The sequence below is a fragment of the Grammomys surdaster genome, unplaced genomic scaffold (genome assembly GCF_004785775.1).
Source record: "Grammomys surdaster isolate TR1022 unplaced genomic scaffold, NIH_TR_1.0 274, whole genome shotgun sequence".
Classification (NCBI taxonomy): Eukaryota; Metazoa; Chordata; class Mammalia; order Rodentia; family Muridae; genus Grammomys; species Grammomys surdaster.
This window is the reverse complement of record NW_021604715.1, coordinates 71,863-83,590: the sequence shown is the minus strand read 5'-3', so window position 1 is coordinate 83,590 and position 11,728 is coordinate 71,863. Positions and strand designations below refer to the sequence as shown.

At 41.6% G+C, this 11,728-nt stretch overlaps 1 pseudogene; it reads right to left on the bottom strand.

Annotated features, from left to right (window-relative positions):
- Window positions 1-9,907: 9,907 nt before the first annotated feature.
- On the bottom strand, window positions 9,908-10,278 carry LOC114628922 (annotated as a pseudogene).
- Between the last annotated feature and the right edge of the window lie 1,450 nt (window positions 10,279-11,728).

Here is an 11,728-nt window from a genome sequence, read left to right as displayed (position 1 = left end):
GCTGCTGCTGGTGGTACACACCTTTAATCCCAGCCCTCTGGAAGCAGAGTTATGTGGATGTCTGAGTTTAAGGCTAGCCTGGTCTACAGAGTGAGTTCCAGGAAACCCAGGACTATACAGAGAAACCCAGTCTTATGCCCCCACAAATAATAATGATAATAATAATAAACAGTAAATCATTTTTAAAAATATCTGAGAACTAAGTACAGAAAGAAAATCATAAATTTATGGAGAACTGACCTACCTGTGGATGGGGAAAATTATTTCCAAAATGGCTCTTTTCTCATCAGAAACCTGAAAGAAAAAAAGGAAGTGCCTTTTTTCTCTTTTTGATGTGTTGAGACAGGGTCTTGCTATGTAGTAGAGAATGGTCTTGAGCTCAAACACTTGGTCCTCCAGCTCTAGCTCCCCAAGTGCCTTGAGATCACAAATATATGTCATTGTCCTCATCAGGAAGTGATGTCTTTAAGGGCTGAAACAAATAACTGCCAACTCAAAAGTTCTCTCCAGGATTGAAGCTGAAATCAAGACATTCTCAGTTGAAGATAAACTAAAGGACTATGAGGCCAGCAGGAAAGAATGTTCACAGGAACGTCTATAAATAGACAGGAAACACAGAAATAAGTATCATTGTCAGGAAGAAAGAATAGAACACACAGAAATAGGATAAGTATTTTTTTTGTCGTCTCTTGAATTTTCTAAATCACATTTTATGTTGAAGCAAAATGTCTAGCACTACCTGGAGCTGGTCAGCAATAAATGCAGATGGGACTATTGAAGGCAATTGTAGGGGCTAAAGTTTTTAGCTTTTTACTAAAGCATTTGCCTAACAAGCATAAACTCTCAGTTTAGAATTAACAGTGCACAAAAAGATAATTGTATTCTAAACCAGAGTGTTCTGGACGGGAGAGTTTCAACACTTCACCTGAATTGTTGCAGTCCTGACAGCAGCGATAAGTTATATGCATGCTATGATGCCTAGAGCAACCACAGGCCAGTGCTGCAGGGAGAGATACACAGAAAAGTCCTGGAGACAGCCAATAGCAGGTTCTCACAATGTTCAAATCACCAGTAGGAAGTTATGACCAGGAAAAGCAAAATATCAGAGACAGAGGACATAATGATAAAAGATAATAAAAAAAACTGATGATGATAAAAGAGCCAGTCTACTACATCCTAATTGATTGCATGCCAAACTGCAGGGCAGGACTGTCTGGGAACCAAAAACTAGGATATCGGAAAGGAGAAAGACAAACCCACCACTGTGGCTAACACTTCAACATGCCTCCCTTAACAACAGACAGAGCAACCAAACAGAGAATGAGCGGAAGGAGAGGAACTCAATCAACAGCACCATCAACCCGAGAATCTTAGCATTATAGAACATTCTGTGCAATGACAGCAGGGTGCACGTCCTTTTCATATAACCTTGGAACATGATACTAAGATAGATCATACTCTGTACCATACAGCAGATCTCAAATTTATAGAAGACTTGAAAGTGTTGAAAATGTTCCTATCAACCATAATGAAATCTCCACTTGATTGTAACCAAAAGGCCAAGAGCCAGTTCATGAATTAAAGTGAACAAGAAAATTTCTAAGCATTTGTAAAATAAAAAACAGTCTTCTAAATGACACACACATCAAAGGAAAGCCTCAAGAAAACATTTTTTAAAATCCTGAAGTGATTTCAACTGAAGTCCAGCAAATCACTATTTGTAAGACCTGTTTTTCCCCATTAATTTGTGTGTTCACTTTACATCTCACTCACTGCCCCCCTCCCGGTCACCCTCTCCCACAATCCTTCCCCCTATCCCTCCTCCCCTTCTCCTCTGAGCAGGTGGGAGCCCTCTGGGTATCCCCTCACCTTGGCACATCAAGTCTCTACAAGGCTAGGTGCTTCCTTTCTCACTGAGGCCAGACAAGGCAGCCCAGTTAGAAGAACATTTCCAACGTACAGGCAGCAGCTTTTGGGATAGCCCCTGCTCCAGTTGTTCGAGACCCACATGAAGACCGAGCTGCACACCTGCTACATACGTGTGGAGAAGCCTAGGTCCAGCCCATGTATGTTCTTTGGTTGGTGGATCAGACTCTGAGAGCACCAAGGATCCAGGTCAGTTGACTCTGTTGGTCTTTCTATGAAGTTCCTATCCCCTTCAGGGCCTGTAGAATGCAGTTTTATAAATTAGAGGGAAAATGTATTCACTAAATACTTATGTTAGAAAAAAAATTGAATCGACAATATGAGTCACAATCTTAATTGGTCTAAAAAAAAGTCTAAAGCAAAGAAAGAAATGTAAAGGATTATGATCAGTAAGTCATATGTTTGAAAGTACACCAAAGAAGTGCAGTAAATCAATAGAGCATAATTAGAGGCTCGTGTCTATAATCTCGATATTGGGCAGGCTGAGGCAGGAGGATCATCATGAGTTCCAGGCCAACCAACTTTGGTTATAGTGTGAGAACTTGTTTCAGTAAAAGAAACAGCCCAAATCAACAGTGCACAAACAAACAAAACGAGAGAGAAGGAGCTGCAAGAGGGTGGGTGAGAGCTAGAGTAAGGGAACAAGTTGAGAGCCAGTGAGATGGCTCAGCCGCCATGCCTGATGAGCCAGGTTTCATCCTCTGGACCCACTTGCAGGAAGGAGAGAACTGGCAACCTCAACTTGTCTTCTGACCTCTATGTGTGCATGGTGGCACTTGTGCCTGCACACATACATTCTTCAGAATAAATAAATTAAGATGAAATTTTTAAAAAAAATGGTGCTGTTGGAATTTGAACTCAAGGTCAGTTAGCCACTAGAGAACAAATTGCTAATACCAGGGATAAAATGGGTGTACCACAACAGACAATAGTCATTGAAGACTATAAAGAGACACTACAAAGAACTCTACATACACACACATTTGGGAACATAGGAAAATCAATCAACTCCTGAAAATGCATCAGTTAGTAAAACTCAGCCAATAGGAACTAGTTTAGCCAGCACTGCAACTATGAAGAAATTGCATTTGTGATTTTAAAATTCTCTAAAAAGACATCTCCTGGCCCAGATGGTACCAGTGCAGAATTTTGCCAAGTGTTTTAACAAACAACTCACACTAATTATCCAATATATCTTTCTGAAAAGAAGAAAGAGATGCTTTGCGAATTCTCTTTATCATTTCAATTGTACCACAACACCAAAACCAGACAAAAATAATGTAAAAACCAAAAGCATGGAACAATAACCTTCATGATTTTGAAATAAAAAAAAATAAGGTAGAGAGTAACAGATCTCTCTCCTCCACATATGTGTACATGTATGCATACTCACACACACATGCAAGGACACACAAACATGTGTATACACACATGCATACACAGACATGTACATATGCACACAGAGACCAAGTATAAACTAAAACAAAATATTTGGAAGTCCCATATTAGACAAAAGAGCAGTATATAGATTAACTTTCAAAATTCAAAAACTTAAATAAAAAAATTTCAGTAAAACATATGGGCGAAAGAAACAGACATTTTAATAAAGTGCACATATAGATTTTTAAAAGTTGTGCATGGTAGTGTAGGCCTTTAATCCCAGCATGTGGAAGGTAGAAGCAGGCACATCTCTGAATTTAAGGCTAGCCTGATTTACATGGTGAGTTTTAAGTCAATTGGGGCTAAAATGGAAGACCAGGTTTCAAAAACAAAGAAAGATTGTTAAGCCAGAGGACCAAGAGACTAGCTGCTAAATTGTGTCTTCTAGATATGTCAAGGAAGCTGCACCCATGAATTCTCAACAATATGGTGTTAGTCAGGGTTCTCTAAAGGATCAGAACTTATCGAACAAACAAATATATGTGTGTTTACAAATATTAATTTTAAACATACATTTCTACACACACATGTGTGTGTATATGTATATGTGTATATGTATATGGGGTTGTTTTAGACTGACTTACAGGATGTGGTCTGGGTAGTTCAACAATGGCTATAGCATGTGAAAAGCTGAATATCCAATGGTTGCTCAGCCTAGGAGATTGGCTGTCTCTGCAGTCTCAGGTTTCTCCAAGGGCAAACTCATTCATAGATTATTTAATCCCAAATAGTCAGCCCCAAACACATGGCATAGGACCAATACTGGACTCAGTAGGGTATGTGTGTGTTTTTAATGATTAAAGAACAAGAGATAATAAATTTGAGAGGGAGTTGAGAGATCACAGAAGGAGATAGAAGGGTGAAATAATGTGAATACCGTGTTTGTGCATGAAGTTCTCAAAACAAGAAAAATTAAATTAAAAAAGAATGCAACAGCAGGCAGTGGTGGTGCACGCCTTTAATCCCAGCACTTAGGAGGCAGAGGCAGGTGGATCTCTGAGTTTGAGGCCAGCCTGGTCTACAGAGTGAGTTCCAGGACAGCCAGGGCTATACAGAGAAACCCTGTGTCAAAAGAAAAAGAAAAACCAAGAGAACCTAACAGATGTTGGACTTTGGAGGCCTTTCTGGGAAAGAGTGACAGTGTCAGAGTTAATCAGTTGAAGAACAAGGTAGAGCTTTCTGGACAATCAATGCGTAGAGTCAGGAAGTGCTTGGTGTTTTTGAGCTGAAAGGACCAGAGAGGCTAGATCACAGGATAAGAGGACAAAGTGGATAGTGAAGGGGGCAGGACCTGTCCATGTAGAGCTTTGTAGGACAAAAGAAAGAGCATGCATTTCTTTCTAAATGTGCTAGGAAAGCACTGAGAGGCTTAGGAAGGAGAATGCTCTGACCTGATTGACAGAGCTGATTTGCAGAGAAAGGACTGTGGCAGGCAGGGTTGGAGGCAGTGATTCTGTGTGGGAACATCCCGATGGAGCAGTGGAGGTGGAGAAGGTGAATGAGTTCTGGATGATTTGCTGAAGAAAGATGTCTTTTTTTTCACCTCAAATGATAGTCCCACTTCAGATTTTTGGGGGGTAGAAATTAAGTATGTGGGATTAAAGCGATGACAACTAGGCTCTTGCTCTTTTTGTCTCTGCTCTGTGGGATGGAACGCAAGGCTCCACACATATTAGGATAGCCCTCTGCTGCTGCTGAACCACAGCCAAAGCCCAAGCACAGATATTAAAGGTACAGCTTTATAATCTTCAAAAAATGTACACACCCATGATATCATTAACCAAATAATCCCAGAAGGTCCCATTTCTTCACTTCTCTTCTGCATTTTTAATTCCATCATTCAGTTATTCTTGTCTGCTATTAAACTTTATATAAATGGGATCATACATAATGAGTGTGCATGCCTGTGTGCACATGTGCATGGGCATGGGCACACACACACACACACACACACACACACACACACACGCATATGTAGTGCCAGTCCTGTGGCTCAAACCCAGGGCCTTGTGCATTAATGTCAAGAAGTCTACAACCCCACTGATAGCAGGATCATGCTTAGATTCTTCATGTCTAGTTTTTTCATTCTTTAGAACATTGCTGAGATTTGTCTAATGCTGTGTATCATCAGGAATGTGTTCATTTATACTACTGAACAGCACTCGATTGTATATGTCTGCCACAATTTGTTTATCCAGCTTTCTGTTACTGGGCATTTGGCTAGTCTCCTGTAAGTTAGCTCTCAGCGTGACCCAGTCTTTAGCATGCTGAGATGAAGCTTCTTTTCACTTTTCTTCCTTCCTTTCTTTCTTTAGCCATTTTATTCTTCTTCTTTTTTTTTTTTTTTTTTGGGTTTTCGAGACAGGGTTTCTCTGTATAGCCTTGGCTGTCCTGGAACTCACTCTGTAGACCAGGCTGGCCTCGAACTCTCAAACTCAGAAATCTGCCTGCCTCTGCCTCCCAAGTACTGGGATTAAAGGTGTGCGCCACAACTGCCCGGCCATTTTACTCTTCAAATTTCCATACATTTATTATTTATTTATCCTTCTATGTATTGATTTCCATCTTAAATGTTTTAATTTTGGAGGGAAATGATGGCTCAGTGATTAAGAGTACTAGCTTCTCTTCCAGAGGACCCAAGTTTGATCGTCAGCACCCACGTAGTGACTCACAACCATCTGTAACTACAATTCCAGGAGATTCAACACTGTCTTCTGGCCTCTCTAGATACCAAGAACACATGTGATGCATAGACATATATGCAGGTAAATATATAAATTATTTTATATACACATAAAATAATTTTAAAATTAATCTTGTGACTGTAGAGATGACCCATGGTCTAAAAGCACTTTCTGCTCTTGCAGAGGACCCACTGTTAGTTCTCAGCACCCACATGGTGGTTTACAACCATCTAAATCTGAGTTACAGGGGATTGCTTGTCCTCTTCTGGCCCCTATAGGTACTGCATGCATGTGATACACATGCAGACAAAACACATAGACATAAAATAAAAATAAATAAATATGGACTGCTTCTCTATTTGCTACCCAAAGTAATTCTAGTTGAATATTTTTATGAGTCCTTAGAAAAAGTAACATTTATTGTCTCACAGTTTCTGTAGACTGGAAATCCAGAAGTAGCTTAGCTGGGTGGGTGGTTCTGGCTTGTGGTCTTTTGTGAAGTTATTGTCATGAAATGACCTCACCTAGGACTATATCTGATGACCCATGAGTAGAGGATTTGATTCTAAGGTGACTTTCTAGCATGGCTACAGAAGTAAAGAAAACTAGTTCCCTGTCTTATGGACCAATCTACAGGGCTTTTTGCGTGCCTTCCTGCTATGGTAGGTTCTCCCAGAGTGAGGGCAAGCCAAGAGACAGTATTCTAGGGAAGCTCTGATATACTTTAAGAATTAATCTTTTAAGTAATACATCATCAGTCCTTCTATATTCTATTCAATGGAAATAAATTGCTAATACTGGTTTGTCCCCAACAGAAGCAAGCCACGTCTCTTGAAGGGAGGTGCTATCAGAGAAGTTGTGGGCACAGTTTTGGAACCACTTTACTTGTCCCTTAGTATTCATGGGTCTCGACTCCAGCAACTTCCAAGGATGTAAAAGTCAGTGGATGAAACAGTCCTGAGCAAAAGGAAGGGAAGAAAACAGTAGGAAGTCATAACCCGACTTCCATGTACAGCACTAAGCCATAGGGATTCAAAACAGCGTAGTAGTCACATAAAAAAGCACAGAGAGTATCCAGGAATAATCCCAGGTAACTACAGCCAGTGGATCCATGACAACAGCGCCAAGAACACAGTGGAAAACAGGCACTTTTTCTTCAAATGGTGCTGTTTTTAGAAAACAGGATGTCCACAAGAAGACTGTAGCTGTACTCATCTCTATAATGACTTACAGAGATAACTTATAAGGATTACAGATTTAAGTCTAAGATATATATATTAGAAAATGTATGGAAAATAAAATACTTCAGGACTTGGGAATGGGCAAAGTTGATTTTTTTAGATGTATGTATGTATGTATGTATGTATGTATGTATGTAATATGTGAGTACACTGTAGTTGTCTACAGACACACAAGAAGAGGACATCAGATCCCATTACAGATGGTTGTGAGCCACCATGTGGTTGCTGGGAATTGAACTCAGGACATCTGGAAGAGCAGTCAGTACTCTTAACCGCTGGACCAAGGTCAGTCTAGTGTACACGAGACTGTGTCAAAACAGCAGCTGCAGGAGCAAAATGCCTGAGGCTGGAAATAATCTCTAGTGGGAAATTACTTCTGTTCTCTACATGGGTTCCATTGTCCCCCGTGTCTTCATAGAACTTGGACTACAGGAATAAAACTATTGAGGGTTAGTAAGGTTTGGGCCTTAGATATTTTGTTGATAGATTCTCCTTCTTAGCCTCAATCCATATATAATTCTCTGCCAACCAGGTTTCAACAAAAAAGTGTCCTGGTTAGAGTTGATTTATGATAAACTGTTATGAAGTAATTTTAAAGATTTCTTTTTATTATTTTTAGTGTGGTGTGTGTGTGTGTGTGTGCGCGCGCGCGCACGCACGCATTCTGGGATAGACTAGAGGCAAAGTGTCTCCTGGCGCTGAAGTTACAGGCAATTGTGAGTGTCTGGAACTGAATTTGGGCCCTCTGATAGAGCAGAACATTTAACCAATGAGGCACTGCTCCAGCCCCCATGAATTCTATAAAAACAAGATTTCATTGTGCAGCATAAGTTAGCCTGGAAGCACACGTATACCTCTGCCTCAGACTTGGAAGTGCTGAGAGTAAAGACATCCACCAGCACATTGGATTATTTCAAACTATACCAGAAGTCCTCTTCACCGTCAAACTGTCCTGTCAAATTTGGGTCCTTTACAATTTCATATAAATGTTAGAACAATCTTACTAAGTTGAGGGGTGCTCTAGGCATTAGAAGTAAGAAGTGCAGAGGCAGATCCTAGCTGAACACTTCAGCTCTGTGTTGGTTTTCCATGCCATGAACAAACCATGGTACTCAGAAAGTTTTGCCTTTTCAGAGAAAACGCCGTCTTTCATATCCTGGCCTCAGGGCATTACTACTCCCCACTCCAATTATAGGTGTTACTTAGGGTCAGCAGGTGCCTGCTGGGTGAGATTCTATCATGCACTTGAACCAAACCTCGGGATGCTTTTGAGAACATTCTGTTAGCCAGCCACAGGGATTGATATTGCTGAGAGCTGGAAGCTGAGAATGGAGGTTTCCAGGTGAGCTTGCACTGCCACCTAGTGGACAACCTTGGACATAGCTACTGGTTTCCTGACGGCCCTCTTTTCTTTCCTTCCTGTGATTTTTCTGAGACCTTGTTGCCATTATTATCCAAGACACTCAAAATAGCTTTGTGATGTCGGAGTGGACCTTTCAGGCTTTGAGGTTCTGGAACCCACTGAGGAGGAGCCCTTTAAAGCGGGTCTTGGGTCTTACCGTGTCCTCCTGTCTCCTGAGCATGAAGTGTGCTGTTAACGGTGCTCATTCATCCAGGCACCTGGGAAAGGTAATCAATACCAAGTATTGTACTGATTGTTCTCTGAGAATAAGTGGACCACTCCGGGAATCTTCTCTTGTATGGATAGAAAAGCTTGTAGGAAAATGCCTGTAGAGACTGGCATTAGGTGGCATCAGAAGTGTAGCTTCCTTTGGGAACAATCTGTGTCGAGTATAATTTGGATTCTCTCTAGTGTCCAGCATGCTATATTTCTGCATCCAGTTCATTATACTTCGTATGCTTACTGAAAAATGCCTCTCGGATTAATTATTTTTGTTGGAGACAGTCTTACTATATATCCTAGAATGACCTGGAACTTCCTATGTAGACCAGTCTGGCCTCAAACTCACAGAGATTCACCTGCCTCTGCCTCCCGTGTGCAGGAATTAAAGGCATTTGACTCAGATTCATTTCATGCATTCCATATTTCTGTGCTCTTTTTAATCATTCTGAAGTTGGATAAATTGTGTGTCTTTGTGTTACTATATGTATCTGTGCACATCCATGGATGGGGGTGGACCTGTCCACACACAAGTTCTTTTATTTAAAAGAAAGTTTATTTATTGTATATGAGAACACTGTAGCTGTCTTCAGACACACCAGAAGAGGGCATCAGATACCATTACAGTAGTTGTGAGCCTCCATGTGGTTGCTGGGAATTGAACTCAGGACCTCTGGAAGAGCAGCCAGTGCTCTTAACCACTGAGCCATCTCTCCAGTCCCCACATAGTTCTTACTCATGCTGTTGCACGTTGAAGCCTGTGACTGACATCCAGATGTGTCCCTCATTCTTATCTCCACCTTGTCATTATTATGATGATGATATTATTATTATTTTAAACAACATTCATTTTAAACAACAAATATTTTTATTTATTTATTTATTTATTTATTATTTTAGTTTTTACTTTCTTTCTTTCTCTCTTTCTTTCTTTCTCTCTTTCTTTCTTTCTTTTTTCTTTCTTTTTTTTGTCAGTCTTTATTGTCATTGTCGTCTCAGGCCTTGACTGCATACTTGCGCAGTGGGTACAGCCGCTCCTTCTGCTGCTGCTTCTTGGTCTTCAGCTTCTCTTTGTGCTTGGTGAGCCGGCGTCGCATGGCTCTAGTCTTCTTGGGTCGCAGGTCCAGAGGCTTGTACTTCTTGCCCTTGTAGAATTTCCTGAGGTTTTCTTTTTGAGTCTGGTTAATGACAGTGAGGACACGGGAGATAAATTTGCGTATGACTCGTATCCTGGAGAGCTTGGACGCGGCGCCGCCTGTCACTTTGGCGAAGCGAAGCTGGGAGAGTTCCACCAGCAGAGATAGTCCAGTTGTTTCAACAGCTCCTCCTTCTTGCCGCGCAGGTCCCGAGCCTTAATCCTGGACATTGCTGCGTTGTTCACGGCTGAGGCCACCTGATTCGAGAGTATTTTAGTTTTTCAAGATAGGGTTTCTCCGTGTAGACCTGGCTATCCTAGAACCCATTCTCTAGATCAGACAGACTAGCTTGGAACTCAGAGATTTGCCCACCTCTGCCTCTCGAGTACTGGAATTAAAGGCCTGTGCTACCACTGCCTGGTGATTTATTTTATTTTAAATTATGTGCATTAGTATGTGCCTGTCTTTGTGTACATGAGTAGTGGTAATTTTGAGCTGCCTGATGTTGGTGTAGGGAATTGAACTCAGAGCCTATGCCAGAGCAGGTCATTTTCCCAACTACTTGAGTTAGCTTTCTAGCCCATATCATTATTTCAGATTTATTTATTTTTATGTGTATTGGTTATATATATATATATATATATGTAGCACATGTGTGCCTGGATCCTGGAAATGGGGATATAGAATTATTGTGATTGTGATTATTGTTATTGTGAATGTTTGTGCATGCTGAGTGAGTGTGTGTGTATGTGTGGTGTGCATGTGCCTGGTGTGTGTGTACCATGGTGTGTACATGGCAGTTAGGTGAGTGTGTGTGTTTGTACCATGGTGTGTACATGGAAGTTAGGTGAGTGTGTGTGTTTGTACCATGGTGTGTACATGGAAGTTAGGTAAGTGTGTGTGTGGTGTATGTGTGACCCGACCTGCGGGTCCTAGTTATTCGTGGGGGCGAGGAGGACCACAACCTGAAAAAGAACGGGTGAGAGAGAAGAAAGGACTCAAGGAAGCAATTGCTTGTCAAGAGTCATCTATTTGAGCGCAAAGCGCCTTTTTATAGTATATTTTACAAGGGGAGGGGGTAAGAGGGGCCAGGTGGTGGGAAAGTACAGAATCTTCTTGGCCTGTGCCCTGAAACATTTCATAGTCTACACGGTACACTGCCTTGAATTATGATCTACCTGATTCTCTCAGAAGATACGGTACACTGCCTTGAATCTCTCTGCAGCTGCCAAACAGGATCTTGCGGTTGCCAAGCTGCAGGGGACATTGTGCAGGTGGGGAAAGGTAGGGGGTGAGGGTAAGGGCGAGGGTCCTGGCTTCTGGCATATGTGCCTGGTGTGTGTATGTGTATGGTGTATATGTGCCTAGTGTGTGTGTATGTGTACCATGGTGTGTACATGGAAGTTAGGTGAGTGTGTGTGTTGTGTACGTGCCTGGTGTGTGTATGTGTATGGTGTATATGTGCCTAGTGTGTGTGTTGTGCATGTGCCTGGTGTGAGTATGTGTGTGTGTACCATGGTGTGCATGTGGAAGCTAGGTAGGTGTGTGTGTGTGTAAGTTAGATAAGTGTGTGTATGAGTGTATGAGGGAGGGAGAGAGGAGCAAGAGAGGGAGGGAGGGAGGGAGGGAGGGAGGGAGAGAGAGAGAGAGAGAGAGAGAGAGAGAGAGAGAGAGAGAGAG